This window comes from Borostomias antarcticus (assembly GCF_949987555.1).
Source record: "Borostomias antarcticus genome assembly, chromosome: 28".
Lineage (NCBI taxonomy): Eukaryota > Metazoa > Chordata > Actinopteri > Stomiiformes > Stomiidae > Borostomias > Borostomias antarcticus.
This window is the reverse complement of record NC_140261.1, coordinates 6,695,369-6,715,234: the sequence shown is the minus strand read 5'-3', so window position 1 is coordinate 6,715,234 and position 19,866 is coordinate 6,695,369.

Here is a 19,866-nt window from a genome sequence, read left to right as displayed (position 1 = left end):
AAACTAAGATGCCTGGATGAAAAAATAATTTCTCCAATCGATATATTTTACAAAAACAGGTTAATATGCAAGCCGGTTTTCATTGCTAAATCAAAGCGGGGAGAGTGCGTGGACGCGCGTAGGACAGAAAAGCACAACTGCGCAAGTACAAAAGTCACTGGAAATAGCAAAATGACTACAAATCTAGCCAAGATGGCGCGGTTCAATAGGCCTTCACTTTAGATTTCGAATCCTGGGGGCTAGAGCTGTATTGAAGTCTGAGTGGAAACAGTAACATTTGGAGCGTTATGTTAGAGTGAAACAGGTCGTGACTCGTGAGTAAATCTGATTGGCTAGGGGCGATAGTATCTTCAGCCCCATGAGATATTTTTGATTGGCTAAGGGTTACTATCCCGTTGTTATGTTCTCGCTTTGTTGAATGCACTGGAAAGGGCTGAGAATCTATCGCCCCTGGGCTAAGGTCTCATCCACAGAAGAGAGATATAAACAAACGTAATGGTTTATATTTTATATATTACACGGTATTGTACTTTATAAACCACCAGACCATAACTTTGATGACCAAAACTTTTTTTTAAATGAGTAATTATTATATATATATATATATATATATTTTTTTTTTACTTTCACTTTTCACCACCGCGGGGCGGAGCCCCATAGTCCTTTATTGACCAGCCGCCACTGATTACAGCGATGCATGCGCATGTCGAAACAGGATGATGACGTTGCACAGAAAATGGTCTATTAGGCTATACTTTGCATGTATTGACCAGGGCCTAAAACCAGGGCCTAAAAAAATATTGTGTTTCTGGTTGGTTGTCAGTTATGGTCATGGGTAGGTAGGGATTTTTTTTTCCCATGGTGGCAATGGATAAGTAGAGTTGTTTTTTTTCTCACGACAACATAGACAGGCTTACATTTACTCTACCAGCATGTTTAATATCCTTCTATTCCTATGAAACAGGTACCTGACATGAGATGTGGCATTTAGTTCTGTACCATTGGCATTGGGAGGTTTATATTAGACTAAGACATTAGGTCAAACATCCCCGTTAACTTTGTGTGGGCCGTAATTTTATTGCAGATGGCATAGCGTCATTTAGGGCTATAGGCAGTGCTAAATTTGTAAATCTGGAGGTGCCGGAGGAAAAAGTGCTCCTGTGACAGAGGCAACCAAAGCCTCTGAGAGGTCCCAGAGCGCAAAAAAACGTCAACAAAAAAAGTCACCAGTGTCACATTATGGTGGTATATAACCCATTAGACCTGGTGGCATCAACACTTTGCCCAAGCCCACATGGACTTACAATTTTAACATTAGCTACATTTCAAATAGGCCTCTCCTAGTCACACAAACCACGCTGATCATCACGCAACACACTATCCTAGTCACACAAACCACGCTGATCATCACGCAACACACTATCCTAGTCACACAAACCACGCTGATCATCACGCAACACACTATCCTAGTCACACAAACCAGGCTGATCATCACGCAACACACTATCCTAGTCACACAAACCACGCTGATCATCACGCAACACACTATCCTAGTCACACAAACCACGCTGATCATCACGCAACACGCAAATGCCCCCACTGCACAGCAGTGCTTACAGGCCTGACATCACACATCAGTAATAGGCTATATAATTCAAATCAGGAACTCACTGCACGATTAACATTAGGCTATAATGGTCAGTGGTGTAGAGGGTTTTCTTTTTTGTGGAGGAACACTATTTTAATTAGGTCATCACAAAGAATGATAACGCACGCATGCAGTGCACACACAAAAGTAGGCTTACAACTATGGGCAGATTGTCCTACAGACTCACACATACGCAGACTCAAAATCATGAACACTTGGGCCCAGAAGTTACAGAAACAACTTGTTACTTATGCTTTAGCAACAGTATTGCAAAACAGCAGACGGCGCTGCCTCGCTCTCTCACGCACGCACGCACGCACACACAAACACACACACACACACACACCTGGTACTTCAGTTGACGACATTGACGAGGAGTCACTATGGCCATCTTCTTCACTGCTTGGCCTGGTGCTCGCGTGCCCACCATGACCTTCTCCCTCACATCCATGTTCTCCCCCCAAATCCGACTGCTGCTCTCGATCCACCACCGCGGTATCTTTGCAAACTGGCGATACTAAACTTCCACTACTATGTTCAGTGTTTTTTCGGATTGGCCTGTTCTGTAGCTCTGAAAAACCCTGTTAATTTTAGTTGTCTAACTAAAATTATTTTTCCTCAGAATTTCGACACGCAGCGGCAGCCCGCTTCTGGAATGCTGGACAGTTGAGAGCGTTGGTCTTGACTGAATTCATTGATGTGATTGGATATTATCGTGGGGGGAGGGACAACGTTTTGTGTGTCTATGTGTTTTTTGTGTGTTTTTTGATGGACGAATCATTGATGTGATTGGATATTATCGCTTAGGAATAGTAGGGACAACTTTTGCGTCTTGTATTCTGCCATATCGCTTCACTTTCATCCATGTTTAGCATTTTGGTAGTGCTCCGTCGCCCCCTACAGTCCTCATGAAAATACAGTCCATGTTACGGTCCGTTGACACCGGTCTTACTAGCTCGTTATTCACTTAACATTGTAGGCCAGGTAAAATAATTCTGGCTTACGGAAGTCAAGACTAAATCAAATCAAGACCAAATCAAGACCTGGAGCGGTGGGCTAATACGCCTAGTAGCCTAGCAAGATAGTAGCCTAAGTAAGTAAGTAAGTAAGTAAAACTTTATTTATATAGCGCCTTTCACAGCACGAATGCACAAAGCGCTTCACAATACAAATAACACATAACTCTGAAAAGGAAAAAAAGAGCGACATACAAAATACAATCCAAATACAGGACACTACAGCCAGGGGAGGGATTACAACACAGGCAGCCAGCCTCAACAAGCAGCCATACACACAGGCGCAGCCAATAGCCTGACAGCACTGGACTGTAATGGGAGGGAAGGGGGGGGGTGCGAAAGCGAGGGGATGGAGTGAGGGAGGTAGGGCAGGGGAGTGGGTGGGGTGCGTGCATGTGATGGTGCGTGTTTGTGTGTGTGTCTTTCTGTGAGTCTGTGAGTTGAGTTTATGTGTGTGTGTGTGTGTGTGTGTGTGTGCCTGTAGAAGCCTCTGGCTGTGGAGATGTAATCTCGTTGGTTCAAACCGCGGAATGTCTTAGCGATAACACAGCAGGTTGCTATGGAGATGCCCTCGATCAGCCTCAAGTCCAAACTTCAACAACAGCCTAAACACTGGTGAGTGAAGTAGGGGAGTAGGATATTGAGTGCTGTGCACTAAGGGGGTGTATTTTATCGTCCTGTCATTCCTCTTCGTGGTGCTTGGCCATTGTTGTCATATAATGGCTCTGTAGTTTAGTAGTAGTAGTATTTAGTGTGTCCCTAAAAGCTTGGTTGTTTCGGCCTAAATATTGCCCTCTTATTCAGTCGCTCTCAAATTATTGGCCTTTGTTGATGTGTAAAAAAAAAAACACATCAGTAGCCTAGCTTCTGTAGTTTCCCTGTATGTTTTTACATAAAAATGCCAATGCTCAACGCCGTTGTTATGTTATGTTATGTTATTTTTTATTTATAATGCGCCCCCCAACCAACTGTTACATCAGCCCGGGGCGCAGCCCAGGTACAAAGGGAGACAAACAAAAACAAAGGACTGCAAACGAACAGATTAACAAAAAAGGCCAGGAATTGGAGAGTGGCTGGCTGCTGTCGGGCGTAGCGCCGCCATCATGCTTCCTAACAAAGCGGGGAGGGTGGTTGTGGTTCAGTGGCATGACTAGCTTTCGTCCTACCAGTCCTGAACAGAAACAAGCCAGCCTCGCACATAAGCCAGGCTGGACCTGGCCTGGTTCAATAAATGAACTTGAAGGTTGAAAAGATCCACATACTGGATTAATGCTCCCAGTATTCTTTTATTGGCTACAAACAACGTTTCAACCGCTCAGGTGTTCATCAGGCAACTTTACAAATTCAAATAGGCTGACAGGTATATATATATATACACTCATGTAGTTCTTTGTTTTTCCTTTTGTAGGCTACTCATCTCTGGGCCTGCAACAAGGCTCCTCGTATTGTGATGCTGCGGCCTGAGTGTGGATGGTTAAAAGATTTACATTTCCGAGTGTGGATACACTGGGTACAGCTCCCACATTTGTAATTGCCATCTGGCATGTTCATAAACATGGGTGTACTCTGGGGGAAGAAGTCTGATCTGACCAGTCCATCCCGGAGGTTGGTTGGACGTTTGAAGACCAACCTCGGTGGTGTTGTAAACACTTTTTTGAGCTTGGAGTCTGTCTCAACTATGTGCCAGTGTTTTTGAACGGTTTCTTTAAATTTGGCACCATAGTGGTGAGGGCTTGACCCAGCACATTGGGTTGTTACTGGACACTCTTTTCTTGGGTTGGAGGCTCTCTTCCTGGGTTAGCTGGTTGAAGCTCTCTTCCTGGGTTAGCTGGTTGGAGGCTCTCTTCCTGGGTTAGCTGGTTGGAGGCTCTCTTCCTGGGTTAGCTGGTTGGAGGCTCTCTTCCTGGGTTAGCTGGTTGAAGCTCCCTGGGTTGGAGGCTCTCTTCCTGGGTTAGCTGGTTGAAGGCTCTCTTCCTGGGTTAGCTGGTTGAAGCTCCCTGAGGCTCTCTTCCTGGGTTAGCTGGTTGAAGCTCTCTTCCTGGGTTAGCTGGTTGAAGCTCTCTTCCTGGGTTAGCTGGTTGGAGGCTCTCTTCCTGGGTTAGCTGGTTGAAGCTCTCTTCCTGGGTTAGCTGGTTGGAGGCTCTCTTCCTGGGTTAGCTGGTTGGAGGCTCTCTTCCTGGGTTAGCTGGTTGGAGGCTCTCTTCCTGGGTTAGCTGGTTGAAGCTCCCTGGGTTGGAGGCTCTCTTCCTGGGTTAGCTGGTTGAAGCTCTCTTCCTGGGTTAGCTGGTTGAAGGCTCTCTTCCTGGGTTAGCTGGTTGAAGGCTCTCTTCCTGGGTTAGCTGGTTGAAGCTCTCTTCCTGGGTTAGCTGGTTGAAGCTCTCTTCCTGGGTTAGCTGGTTGGAGGCTCTCTTCCTGGGTTAGCTGGTTGGAGGCTCTCTTCCTGGGTTAGCTGGTTGGAGGCTCTCTTCCTGGGTTAGCTGGTTGAAGCTCCCTGGCTGCATCCACCCACTCATTTCTATGTCCTCTGTTGAGGAACCTGCTTGATAGGTCAGCTGTGCTACATAGTTGGCATCTTCACTGCACACCCTGCGACCCCTGTGGAACTGGCTGATGGGTAGGCTTTTTGGTTCAATAAATGCACACCTTGTTGTGTATTATCACTTGTTATTGCCATAAGATTTGTTGTATACCCAATGATAAATGATCCTTCTCTCAATATTTCTGCATACAGTAGGCTAGCGTGTTACTTGCACATTACTATTGATGAGAAAGAATGCAAAGTTGTGCATGCGCAGAACGCCGACTTCGACTCCAGTCTGACTAAAGCGATACATGCAGCAATAGTGAGAGTTTTAATGGCATTATCTAGGTGTGTTAGTGGAGCTATGAGTAGTCCCATTTCATTATCTAGGTGTGTTAGTGGAGCTATGAGTAGTCCCATTTCAGTCAGACTAAGCTGGATACATGCATTTAGAAGGCCGGTTTCAGTTGGACTAAGCCAATAATTCGATTTTCTCGAGCTACATGTAAACGCACTGAGTGTGTGTGTGTGTATGAGAATGTGTGTGTCTGTGTGTGTATGTTTGAGTGTGTGTGTATGTGTGAGACCGAGAGGGTAGTGTGTGTGTGTGTGTGTGTGTGTGTGTGTGTGTGTGTGTGAGAGAGAGAGAGAGAGAGAGAGAGAGAGAGAGGTTGTGTGTGCGTGTGAGTGATGGAGACTGTGTGTGTGTGTGTGATCATCCTTCTCATCCCTCTCTCCCCATCCCCTCCATCCTTGCTCTCCTCTCTCATCTCCCTCTCTCACTAAATTGGATAGCATCATTTGAGTCTTTTCTTATACCCATATGCTGCAAAGTAATGTGTAAAATCGAATCACTCAAAATGCGAAGTAATATGTTTTTGTATTACGTGGGCCGGCCCTACTTACTGACATCCCAGTAATAAAAAATGTCCTAATTTACCAAATGACACTTACTGACAGTCATAAACATTGATAAAGATTCCTTCATACATTATGTCCTGGTTATGACAGGGTGCTTGAGGCCTGGGCTGGGTACTGCATGTTGAAGGCCGCTGCCACTCCGTTCAGAAGGTCCTGTTCCTTCCACTGTCATAATCCACATGTCCGCGCTCAGTGTCTCTCCTGAAACACATTAACAAGATGATTACTAAAAGCTGCACAACACACACCCAATATACAGGATTGGACTCTCATCACTGAGGCCAATGTGATACGCATCTCGATGCATTGCCAATGATCCGTCAATGATCCAATACATTAAAGATACAAACGAAACAACTACTGATGCAATTTCAACCCTGGAGTGGACAATCCTCTCTACCTCCTGAGCCATTCAGCCACCTGACACATGAATCCATTAAACAAAGAATTCACTTCTACAAAATAAGGGAAGATTATACCTGGTACAACTAGGCGAGGTGTGCTGGGCAGGGTGACATATGTTATAGTAACGTATGTGAAGATATCTGTCCAAATGTAAGCGTTTGGAGAAAACCATGTAACGTTATGCTCCAAACGTGTGCCTCGGACAGTTAACGTAGCCAAACTTGCACCCCAGGTTACATTCAGTTTAGCTCACAGCTAACTAGCCAACATAGCAGAAGTCAGAATACAAGCCTGCCCTAAAACATAATAATAATCCGATCCACGGAAAGATAGACCAGCCCATAACCAAAGCTAGCTAGCATTATGGCAATACTCACTCGACTGATAACGTTACTCTTGCTAGTTAGCTAACGTTTGAGCCCACGACCATGATTACAAAAAGGAATGACAGTAGAGCTAGCTAACATTACTAGCTAACACACTCACTTGACAGATAACGTTATGTTAGAGCCCATGACCAAGCTAACGTTATGATAGCTAACGTTAACTAGCATGATTACAAACAGGGCCGAACTAGCTAGGTAACATTAGCTACAGGCTAGGTTCGCCAGTTACCCAACCAGTGAAAGAACCATGTTAAGGTTACTCAGGGCAGATTAAAAATAGCCTCAACCCGTGATGAACATGTAACGTTAGCTAGATAGCTAGCCCATACCACTCGCCACAAACTAACCTGATTTCAATGGACTTTGATGGGGGGGGAGAGACGTTGCCATCAACCCTAACGTTAAGTCATGGAGCCAACTGACGTGATGTTAGCTATGAATCAAACTGAATCAAAGTCACCACCCACTCAGATCAGCAGAATTAATATATCCATTATAAAATATATGTTAGGCTACATACCTGAGTTCTGATCCTTCTTTCCAGAATGTTCAAAGTACCATTCGTTTAGCGCCTAAAAATTCAAAATTCAGACCGCAGCGATTCCATGATGCAATGCGGTGGCTGTAAAACTCCCCTTGTACAGTGTAGTTACAATAACAATACAGGACTGTCCATACATTTCCCATAATGCATTGTCATTTACAGTAAAAACACAAATACAATGCAAATACAGTAAGATTTACTGACATCAATCGCTAACAGTGTTGCCTTATAGGTCAGATCATGTCCCAACCCCAACCCTTATTCTAACCCCAACCCACACTAGGGACTGGAAGAAGGGTACCAAGATCATCCCGCCGATCTCCACTGCACAAGTAGAGTAGTGGTCAGAACATTAGACTCCCACCCGGGAGACCGGGGTTCAAGACCCGGTGGGGATGGGCACATTAATTGGACTATACCCCAAACCTCCACACATTCATCCTTTTTCTCCAACCTTTTTATCCCTTACTGAAGTTCCACAAGTAGAGTAGTGGTCAGAGCATTGGACTCCCACGCGGGACATTCTCAGAGATTACCGTCTATGCTGAGCGAAACTCCTCTAGTCTATATGTAGCTAAACAAACGCTGTTGCTTACGTTTTATACATCCGGTGGACTTCCGTTTCCCTCTTAATCAAACAAGCCAGCCACGCACATAAGCCAGGCAGGACCTGGCCTGGTTTAAGAAAACAATTATAATACAAATCACCCCCGCCTCCCAACCAGTTCACACACACACACACACACACACACACACACACACACACACACACACACACCCACACACACACACCCAACAAAGGTGAATCAAACCAGCCAGTTCACACACACACACACCAAAGGTGAATCAAACCAGCCAGTTCACACACACACAACAAAGATGAATCAAACCAATTAAAGTCCTGTCTCCTCTCCTCTTGTCTGCTTCCTCTCCTCCTGTCTTATCCCCTCACCTCCTGTATCCTGTTGATTTTTCTGGTTAGCTCTGAATTCTGAGGAAAGATCGCTTCAAAATGATTATGTTTTGTTTCACAGTGGCGTTTCAAATTGCCACTTCCCAAGAGCTCCAATTTCTTGGCATCGGTTTGGTGCTCGGCGGGAAGATGATGGCATATTTTTCGATCCATTCATCTTTGAATAACTTATTTTCACTGTCGACTTTTCTTTTGGCCACCTTTGAACATGCTATTTTAGCTTCACTAGAAATAACTAATACTACAACTAACATAGGCTAGCTGCTAGCTAACTGCAGACTAAACTAACATTACTTTAGCTGCGCTGTCAACTCTCCATCTGCGTGGTTAACTCCCCAGTGTTGCCAGATCGGATTGACGTGGGGGAGCCATGGATGTATTAATAGAACTGAATAGGGTCATTCACTGACTGCTCAAAAGAGTAAAGCCCTATTGAACTGCGCCATCTTTGAAAAAGATCACTGATACCTTTGACATGCGCAGTCAAAGGTATCAATGACGTGTTCTTGTAGTCCACGAACAGATTGCCAGATTGCCACCTTTAGATTTCGAATCCTGGGGAGCGCATGAAGCGTTACCTGTGGCTACCGTAACAGTGCAACAACGGTGAATCTGATTGGACGATTTCAACAGCCAATAAGATACTCAGCTAGAGTCTATCTAAAACACTACGACTAAGTCCTTCACAACAAGCTCATTCACTGTAGCCAGGGGCAGAGAGTCACTGGGAGGAGAGGCAGGGACAAGAGTTCAGGCGGGGGCAGCAGGCGAGCCTGAGGGAAAAGGTGCCGAGAGTCCAGGTGCAAGGGTCCAATCCGGGAGCAGGGAGCGAGCAGGTCGGAAGGACCAGGACCACACAGTAACGGACGGGGCATTATCTATGGCCTCATTCTTTTGCCTACAATGACGTCACGTGCTACACGCCCATTATAAGTCAATGGGTCGGAGGTGCAAACAATCGTGGGCTGGAGGTGCAAACAAAGTGCTTGCACAATGGATGTCTATGGGGAAATGTCTGTTTGTGTGTCTCAAAGAATGGGTGTTAGTGTCCCACAAACTGTGAGAGTAACACGACATGACTGAATTTTCTGTCATTGCTAGTTTGTAGTTAACTAATAGCAGGCTGCTGACATACAGCTTTACATAACACGTGATGTAACTCATCACTCACTCACTCAACAAAATTTCATTAATCAGTTTCTGCTTAAATCCAATGATGCACTTCTAGTAAGTGATTCATTGCTGGCCCGGTGTGTGTGTGTGTGTGTGTGTGTGTGTGTGTGTGTATCTGTGTGTGTGTGTGTGTGTGTGTGTGTGTGTATGTGTCATCATCCTTATAAGGCTTTGTTGCCAGTGACAGCAGGAACTGGCTCTCATCATTACAGTAAGAAGAAGTGATGGCTACATACACAGCCAATTCATGCTTGACCTTTTTTTTTACCATGGGAAGTAGGCCAGTACGAACATACTCCAGGAGCTTGCTTGATCGCCTTGTTGAGAGGGGAGAATTTTTCAGCTCACTTATCTGGCCCTCGGGTGATTACTGTTTTTTTTTCTTCCCTCTGGAATATGCAGAGGTGGGTCGTATGCCCACCTCCCTTGTTCTTTGTAAAGCGCATTGTGTTGCCTCTGGGTATGAAATGCGCTATACAAATAAAGCTTTGATTGATTGATTGATTGATTGAGTACTACCAGCATGCTGACTTACTACAGTACTACCAGCACTGAACAAGCTCAGACAATCACAGCCACCACATTTGTGTAGAGTGCAGAATTAAGTATGTCAGTAAAGTGCTGAGATGGCCAGATAACTCATCACCTGTCACCCAGACATACAGTACAGAGCAAGTGGGTGTTCTGCTCCCTATCAACCTACTTTTTAAATGTTCTTTACCACCCCTCTCTGTCTCTCCCTCTCTCTCTCTCTCTCTCTCTCTCTCTCTCTCTCCCTCTCTCTCTCTCTCCCTCTCTCTCTCTCTCTCTCTCTCTCTCTCTCTCTCTCTCTCTCCAAAAAAACTGTTTATTCTGCAACTGAAAGACACTGACACCCAAAGATAGTGTATGCATATAAGAATCTGTGCGACTTGTGAATGTCTTATCTTTGGCCACTTCTCAGTTCACTCCCAGATAGCAAGCGGATATGTAATGATTCTGTATATGGCCCAGATCCGCTTGCTATCTGGGCTGCAAGAACAAGATGATGACACATTCACAAAGACAGAACACTCTCATTTCATTTCACTTTTGAACTAATTTCACCGTTGAAAAATGTGTCCTAAAGTCTCAGCTAGACAACAGTATTTAGCCAACGATGGTTGATTCAGCTTTAAAACAGAATAAACTTAACATGAATTGTTGGTCCTGATACCCATAGATGTATGGTTAGCCTAGCTACTTTATGTTATTTCATACTTCGTTATTTTTCTCTTTCTGGGAAAATTGTTCAACTCCTCCTCCAAAATTGAGAACAGGATGGATGAATGGATGGATACAGTAGATAGATAGATAGATAGATAGATTCCTTCATAGGGAAGACAGATTGGAGTGTTCCCGTTCGCAAGGGCTGAATTTATGAGAAACCGGGGTGATTGCATTCACATCTACAGACATCCTAGGCTTGAAATAAGAATAATAATACATATGAGAATATTTGTATCATTTCCAATTATGTTTCACATTTATAGTCATGATTCTACAAGGCATCGTGTTGTCCTAAAATAAATAAAAGCACTATACAAACACTGCAAATGGCAGTGAATTAATAAATAAGCACTAAACTCAGTCGCTATTACTACTACACTCAGCACAACAGCACCTTATATTCCATAGTCGTCAGAATGGACACATCTACATTCTGTAAATAAACATGTGAATATCCATAACTACAATATATCATATGATCCTACATAATATAGATAGGGCCTATCAAGATCCACAAGTAGTCTACTCATGCATTTAACTAAACTGTACAATTTAATCTGCTCTCAGTATATCCCATTCCTTTCATGGAGGCTATATATTTTGCATTTTGTTTTAGAAGTCCATATACTGTCTGGTTTTCTATTGTTATTTTGTATAGTTTTTTTCACCTTGCTTAAAGGAGTAGTAAAGGGAAAATGCATGTTTAGCCCTGTTTTAATGTTACTTATGATCATATACAATGGTTCAGATCAAAACGTTGACAAAACTAACACTTTTGAGAAAGTCTGATAATTGCTCTACCACCGTTTTGGTCATACAATGGATGTGGGTGGGCACCTTGAAAAATCTTTCAAAAACATGTTAAACTCTCGATTTCAAAGACAAGAAGCTCATCGAGGGGGTAATTGGTGTCGTTGGTGTTCTGACATCAAATTCGCCGCAAAGTATGAATCCTGTAGGGTTTTATTGATCATCATACAACGGTTAGTTCTGGTTCTTGATTCTGATTGGCTGGAAGCCGTGTTAAAATACTTTGTAACGCAAACCTGGGACCGCATATCATTCCATTTTCAGTATGAATGCGCCTCCCATTTGATCCAATGCATTGTAGTTGTTGTTGTTGCTTGGCAACCCATTTGTTAGGGGAACTATTTTGCTCCGCGGAATTGAGGGAATTATGCTTCGTTTTGAATAAATGTTAATATTTTACATTGCTGTGTGTCTATTTTACACTAATAGCTGTAGTAACCGTTGTATAAAAGCAATAAACCATGAGAGGCAGTGTGTTATAGTGATTTTATAACAGCTAGGGGGCGTTATTAGGCACGACGCGAAGCGGAGATTTATTGCTTAATTTATTGCTTAATTTTATGAAATCCATTGACTTGTATTGAAGCGACCGTTGTAGATGTGTAGATCAATCCGCAGAGGGGATTCAGGAAGCGGAACTACTTACGGTAGCTATTGTTATTGTTTATGTTGCTAGGCTACCTAGTTTGCGGAACTTTACACATGTATCTGCTGCGACTAAATAGTTCTATGCTAAATATTTAAAAAAGCCTTTCGAGGTGAACTAGAATCTTACTTTATGGCGAATTATATGTCAGAACGCCAACTAACACCTCGGTGAGTTTCTTGTCTTTGAAATTGAGAGTTTAACATGTTTTTTTAATGATTTTTCAAGATGGCCACCCACATCCATTGTATGACCAAAACGGTGGTAGAGCAATTATCAGACTTTCTCAAAAGTGCTAGTTTTGTCAACGTTTTGATCTGAACCATTGTATATGATCATAAGTAACCTTAAAACAGGGCTAAACATGCATTTTCCCTTTACTACTCCTTTAAGCTTAGTGTGCACATTGTAAGAGCCAGCGGAGAAACATCTCTCACTGCTCATTTTACTGGTATGTTGCGTGACGAATAAAACGTTGAATTTGCATGTGAACTTGAACATCAATCAACTTTTTCCGCGCTGTCTGGGGATTCTGTGTGCACACGACCCTGTAGTAAGGAGCTGGCGGGGCGTTTATGTTTGCAAATTCAGGCGTACGAGAACACGCATTCAACTTAAGAAGGGGAGCACAGCTGAGAACACTTTGGCGGTTTAAGAACAAATTTACACGCGTTCATGAATCCGGCGGGGATCTTTCTTAGGGTTGGTCTTACGATGTTCGTAAGAAGACATTTAAGAAGACACTTAAGAAAATGTTCAGGAATGAGGTCCAATGTCTGGGCACCAAATCAAACTGCCTTAGCTCACTCCAAGCTGGCTCAGGTCCATAGTGTCCCGCCAGTCTGGGGATCTGAGGAGCTACGGAAGCGCTCCATGGAGCACCGGATCAGGATCAGTCTGCAGCTGAAGGTGCTTTTCTACCTGACCAGAGTGTCATGAAGAGAGTGGGAGACATTGTCCACTATGACCCGCAGTTTGCCCAGCATTCTTCTCTAAGCAACTGTCACAGGAAGTACATCCATCCTGCCTTCTTGGTGAGGGAGGTGATGTTTAGCTCCCACTTGACGTCCCAGGAGATGATGGTGCCCAGGAAGTGGAAGGAGTCCACAGTGTCGACTGGGGAGTCATTCAGGGTGATAGAGTGATGGGGGAGGGGGGGGGGGTTCTTCCTGAAGTCTACAACCATCTCCACAGTCTTAAGAACGTTGCGCTCCAGGTTGTTTTGGCTGCCCCAGGACAGCAGTTGGTCAATCTCCCACCTGTAGGAGGACCCGTCACCCTCAGAGATGAGTCCGATGAGGGTGGTGTTGTCCACAAACTTCAGACTTGACTTGACAGACTGGTGGCTGGAGGTGCAGCTGTTCGTGTACAGGGAGAAGAGTAGGGGGGAAAGGACGCTGCCTTGGTGGGAACCGGTGCTGATGTACCTGGAGTCAGAGACATGTTTACCCAGCTTCACGTGTTGCTTCCTGTCAGACAGGAAGTTGGTGATCCACCTGCTGGTGGAGTCAGGCACGTGCAGTTGGGAAAGCATGTCCTCCAGTGTGGGTGGGAGGATGGTGTTGAAAGCAGACCTGAAGTCCACAAACAGGATCCTGGCATAGGTGCCTGCAGAATCCAAGTGGTGGAGAATGTAGTGTAGGGCCATGTTTACTGCGTCGTCCACAGACCAGTTGGTTCTGAAGGTGTACTGCAGAGGGTCCAGGAGTGGGTCTGTGATGGATTTGAGGTGGAGTAGAACAAGGTGGTTAAAAGCCTTCATTACTACAGAGGTCAGGGCGATGGATCTGTGGTCATTGATGCCAGAGATCCTTGCTTTCTTGGGGATGGGGATGATGGTGGAGGTCTTGAAGCAGGCTGATACATGGCATGTCTCTAGTGAGGTGTTGAGGATGTCAGTGAACATCAGAGACAGCTGTTCAGCACAGTACTTCAGGATGGAGGGAGAGACAGTCTGATCCGGACACTTTCCAGGGGTTCTGTCTCTTGAACAGGCGGTTCACATCCTTCCCCAGGATGGAGAGAGGCTGTGTTGCAATGGGGCGGAGGGGGGGCAGCTGTGGAGAGGTCTGGGACTCACTGGTGAGTGAGGGTGGCAGGGGGGTCCCATTGTTTTTCATATCTGCCGTAGAACTTGTTCAGGTCATTGGCTAGGCATGAGTCGTTTGTGGACTGGGCGGATTTCAGTTGGTAGTTCATGGCCTGTCTGAGGCCTTTCCAGACAGAGGACATACTTCCTTCAGAGAACTGATGTTGAAATTTCTCAGAGAAGCGTTGTTTAACCTCCTTCACTGCCAGCAAATTATATCTTGTGACCCTTTGCTATAGGCCTACAACCGAGGACAATCCCAGACACTCTCAGTAACCGGACTGGAATCTTGGTTTCAACAACTAAGCACAGCTGATGTTTTGGAAGTGATAGTGATGTCTTCTGAGCCAGTGTTCCCTGTGGAGGAGCTGCTCTAACTGAATTATAGCTTAACCACGCTGCTGTCTGAGTGCCTCTGCCCCGCCCTTCCCAGCTGCCACACACAGCCTCTCCATACTTTTAATTGGTTTTCTCATTACTCATTTCCACCGCAGTATCCGTACACCATTAGCTTAACAGTGTATCTGGAGCTCATTAGCAAAGCCAGAGGAAATGTCCTGGCATAAAACAAGGCAAATGTATTAGATGGGTGGTTGGATGGATGTGTAGTGTATTTTGTCCTTGGTTAAGGGCCCCAGAGCTATGCATTTTTCAGGCAGTCAGGCAGACCCAAGTTTTGGTTTAGTGTTGAAGGTATTTATTAAACCAATGGCATTTCATCTGTGACGGTATGGTCCTGCTTCAGAAAGCAATGAAGAAATGCATGTGCTCATCTACAGTCAGTAGACAGTACAGTTACAGTACAGTTTGGAAAGGGAGGCTAATGGTGCGTTCCAGGCAACCCGTAACCCGTGTTTTTCCAACCTTCTACACGTGAAAATGCACTGGAATGGCAGTCAAACCCGTAACTTCCCACCCGTGAACTCATACCAGTTGCGCTGTCTGACGTCACACAGCCCTCTAAACAAGATGGAAGCCCACATGGGTACAGCGATAAAGATAACTTTAGGGCAACGTAAAGTAAATTTGTACGTTGTAATCAAAATAATACGAATGATTATGCACTACAATCTGCTATGTGTATGTAATGATGCGCAAATATGTTGACGACAAGAGATAGCTAGCGCTAGCTAGCTAACGTTAAAGCAATACATCGCGATATTTGGACCTTTACAAACATGTCTGGTGCTAATTCTCCAATTAGATTTACTAAAAGTAAGCTGAATCGTCCAAACAGTCTACTCAGAAAGATAATACATTGACATTTATTACTTTTTAAAACTCGCACCGCCAGGACGCAACATTCAGTTGAAGTGCGCATGCGCAACGTTGTGCTTAAACAACACAGTAGTAGTTAACTATTCTGGCGTCTATGGATATCATGCGTTTTATTAGCTCAATGATACCTGTGGGGACGCAGTTCCGAGAAAACCTGAGAAAGCGCTATGTATTGCTTTAAGGTAAACCTGAACTTGACATAGCCCCGATGTGACCCCAATGATACGCTGTCACTTCTCTAATCTGGGGTCACGTATATAAGGATATAGAAAAGGCTGACCGGACTATTCCAGACGGCAAATTTCAAATCTGACACTCACCATGCATTCCTGTAGATGTCTTTTGTCATGTTGGGGCTTGTCGGTTCGTTTACAGGTGAAATAACCACTAGCATATAGCACATAGCCTATGTTTCACTCACTGTTCCTTCGTTTCAGGGTTTTCTGGTTCTTCTTCTACGCTCTACCGGAAATAGTGCGCGCTCTGCGCGATACGTCACAGTGATGCCACCAATCTGTGAATGCTGCAGCAGCACAAAATTAGCGCGAACCAAGTTGTAACCGTAGCTAGTGGTTGTTGTAGTGGCTGTAATGGTGACAAGAGAAGGGTTGTGTAACATGTTGGCTGTGCTATCTTCCACCTGAACCTGCTTTGCATGACGATCTTTAAACATGTGCTGCTGCAGCATTCATATATATATATCTGGAAGTCTAGATGTGTGGCAGGAAAGGGGGAGTTGCACTCATCTGCCTTCAATTGTGAGGCACAGTTGTAACAATCCATGGATGTTTGTAACAATCCTTGGATGAATAAACTCTGGTAACTCTGTTGAACCGTTTTGCTTCTTAACCCATATTGAACGAGAAAATCACGGTACCACCTCTTAGTAACCTCTTAGGGCAGATTTACTAACAAGTTAGCACCCATTTTGGACGTTATTTCATCACACCATGCGCCTGACAACATATGGCATGTACGAACAGACCGCACATGGTTCAAACCGCATTCTGCCTGGCGCAGGCCCACAAAAGGGCAAGCTGCACTTTCCTACTAATGCATATGCATTCATGAGAGGGTCAAGGGAAAGGTGGGTGTGAACGCGCTCAAAATGAGGAGGAGATGCACAAGGAGACACTGATTAATATCCCGTCGTATGTACTGCAGGGTAAAGCGCATGTCGGTTTTGCGGTGAAATTTTTCCGCATTTGAAAAGCAGGTGTAATCCATTTGCGCATAACCCACCAGCCTACACATAACCATATCCCTGTCCATTATGAACATGCAGTTTATGAACTGCATGCTTGGGGGTATTATTCAATATATTTGATAATCTGATATTCGTGCAACACGAATAGAGCTGGAGCATTCACAATGCAGACATTCACTGATTACAATTGGCACCATTCAGGGCAAGGTCTTGTAAACAATTGGCTTTAGAAAATGAATAGATGCCAGGGATAGCCTATGCACTTGCAAATAATATACATGCCCGATGCGATCATTGCTTAAACCATCAACAGCGATGACCAACCTAGTATAGCCTACCACGTAAGTCCTCATAATTTAAAGCAGTCAATTACACAGAGGTAACCTATGGACAAAGCCAGACTGCGTACAGCAGGTCGCTATATTTTCCTCGCGCATACGGTTTGAGGGCGGTGACGTGCGCTGATAGCGCTGGGGGCAGATGTAGCCTACTAACGCTGCACTCACAAACGTTAGTAGGCCCAGTGGCGATTTTACATTAGGGGCAGGTGGGGCAGTGCCCCACCAGGTGGCGCTGTTGTGCAAGATGCATCTCAGCCTACAACTGTGTTTCGGAAAAATCTAATTTATAATTAATACAAAATAGTGATTCAGTGGTGAAAATAGCATGTATAAATATAATAAACCTGACTGACACTATGTATAGTGCTGTTTTGCAGTAATTCCCTTTGTATGAGTGTGTCACAGACTGCTCTGACTCGGCAGAGGGGCACCGAAGCGTTCTCCCCTACTGTTGCTATAGCGACAATGTGAGCGTGGTCGGGAGTAATGTGAAAAAATATCACGCAGATTTAATTGGGTGGAGGGGCAGAAAAGTCTCTTCCCCTACGAAATCTACCTGGCAACAGGTTTAGCCAGGGAATAATAAAACAACGTTGATCAAAGTTGAACTACTGGGTCATTGTCGATGTCGATCTACGTTAGCCAATGCTGCTAGCTAAAGTTTTGTAGAGATTAAAAGTGTTTTCAGGTGCAACAATGAATAGTGTAGATTATTTGTTGAATGTGCGGTTTAGTACATTGAAACTTGAAGAGAAACTGGAAATAAAACGTTTAGGGCCATACGACCAGAAGAATTGGTGCTGCTTCAGGCTGCAGATAAGGTAACCCGTACCTTCAAACAGGAATGGTTTGAGAAAAAGAAGTGTCTAACTGCTAGCACCTCGAAAAGTGCGCTGTTCGGTTTCCCTTGTATTCTTTTTGGTGGAGACTCTGTTTGGGCATCGTCTGGATTCAAAGACATTAAACATCTGTCAGAAAGAACCGCGAAGCATGAAAGCTCTGCGTCCCATCTGAACTGTGCCATGAAGCTGGGTTTACTGGGGCAGCTCAACGTCCAGGCACAACTAGATGATGGGTTTACTGGGGCAGCTCAACGTCCAGGCACAACTAGATGATGGGTTTACTGGGGCAGCTCAACGTCCAGGCACAACTAGATGATGCGTTTCGCCGTTCCATCGCGGAGCACAACAAACAGACCGAGGAGAATCGGTATGTTCTGGGGAGGCTGATCACTTTTATTAAACTCTGTGGGAAGTGTGAAATGGGTTTGCGTGGTCACGACGAGTCAGCGAACTCACTGAACCCAGGCATTTTTCGGTGCATTTTTGAGACGATGTGTGAGGGGGACTAATGTGGACAGTGCGCCTTCACTCTAGTAGACTATTTGGCTGTGATATACAGTAAGTGGAGTACTAATAGGTTATGCGTAGTGCCCAGGTCTGATGGGTGCACACCTGTCACTTTCAGAACCCTGGACCGGGCATGCGCTCTCTTATGGGTCTAATTAGCCTACTCTGCGTGTGTTAATGTGTCGTTAACTTTGTGTAGCCTCTGCTCTGATGTAGGCTACCTACCGTAGACTAATTGGCTACCTTCAGTTCTTGTGATGGTGACATAATATAAAACTGCCCCTCCAGAAATGCCATGCTAAAATCGCCACTGAGTAGGCCTACATCTGCCCCTTAATCTAGATGGATTTAGCTTTTCAGTGGTGTAGCTGGTTAGAGCGGCGGTTGGGAGACAGAGGACCCGAGTTCGAGACCCGGTGTGTGGGTGACGATAGGTGCCTTGGAAAACACAGCGCCGACCAGTTGACATCAGTTGCACCTAATTAGAACATAAGTCATTTACCATCACTTATTCTGTGTCCCTATAAAATATTCAAAACATTTATGAAAATGAGAATCACTCCCCTACCAGTAACGCTTTGGTCTGGGGAGAAAAACACTATAGCTTCTCGTTAGTGATGACATCACTACGCCATAGCTCTCCTCCTTGCCTACTGTCTGCTGGTCCACGCAGCATCCTCTCAGAAGCACCTGTCTGGTCGGAGGCGCGTCCACAGAGCAGCGTGCAGTCACACCGTGTACCGACCTGCGCCCCGCTCACCCACGGGACAAATAACAGTCTGCAATGTCCGGTAAGACACTTTGTGTACACATTATCAACGAATTCATTTTTGAATCATGACATGTTGGTGGTTATTTGGCTTCACTAGCACAACGAGAAACTTTTTGCAGGTCTATGCTGTTTTGAACGTGCAGTCACCGCATGGACATGCACTTTACAGTAAATTCAACATGACATTAATCTCAAACACTTACTGTCATACAATGCATTATAACTAACGAACTAACTTACACTAAAGGACTTGTGAAATCTTTTTTTAAAATTTTTATTTGTTTATTTTATTTTTTAGGAATGAGTGAATCGTCTTTAATTCGACATTATAAAGACCAGCCTACATTAAAATGGTTTATTAGCAGTTTATGGAACATTCATCTCAGCCCGAAATATATTGGGTTACTGTGTAAATACTTGAAATAAGCATATGAAATTCTAAATATATTTGTAGGCTATGACAGCTTAAACATAACTGATTAGAACTGAAATAATTTGCATTGTGTGCACGAGCCGGACGCAAGAATGATCACTTTAGA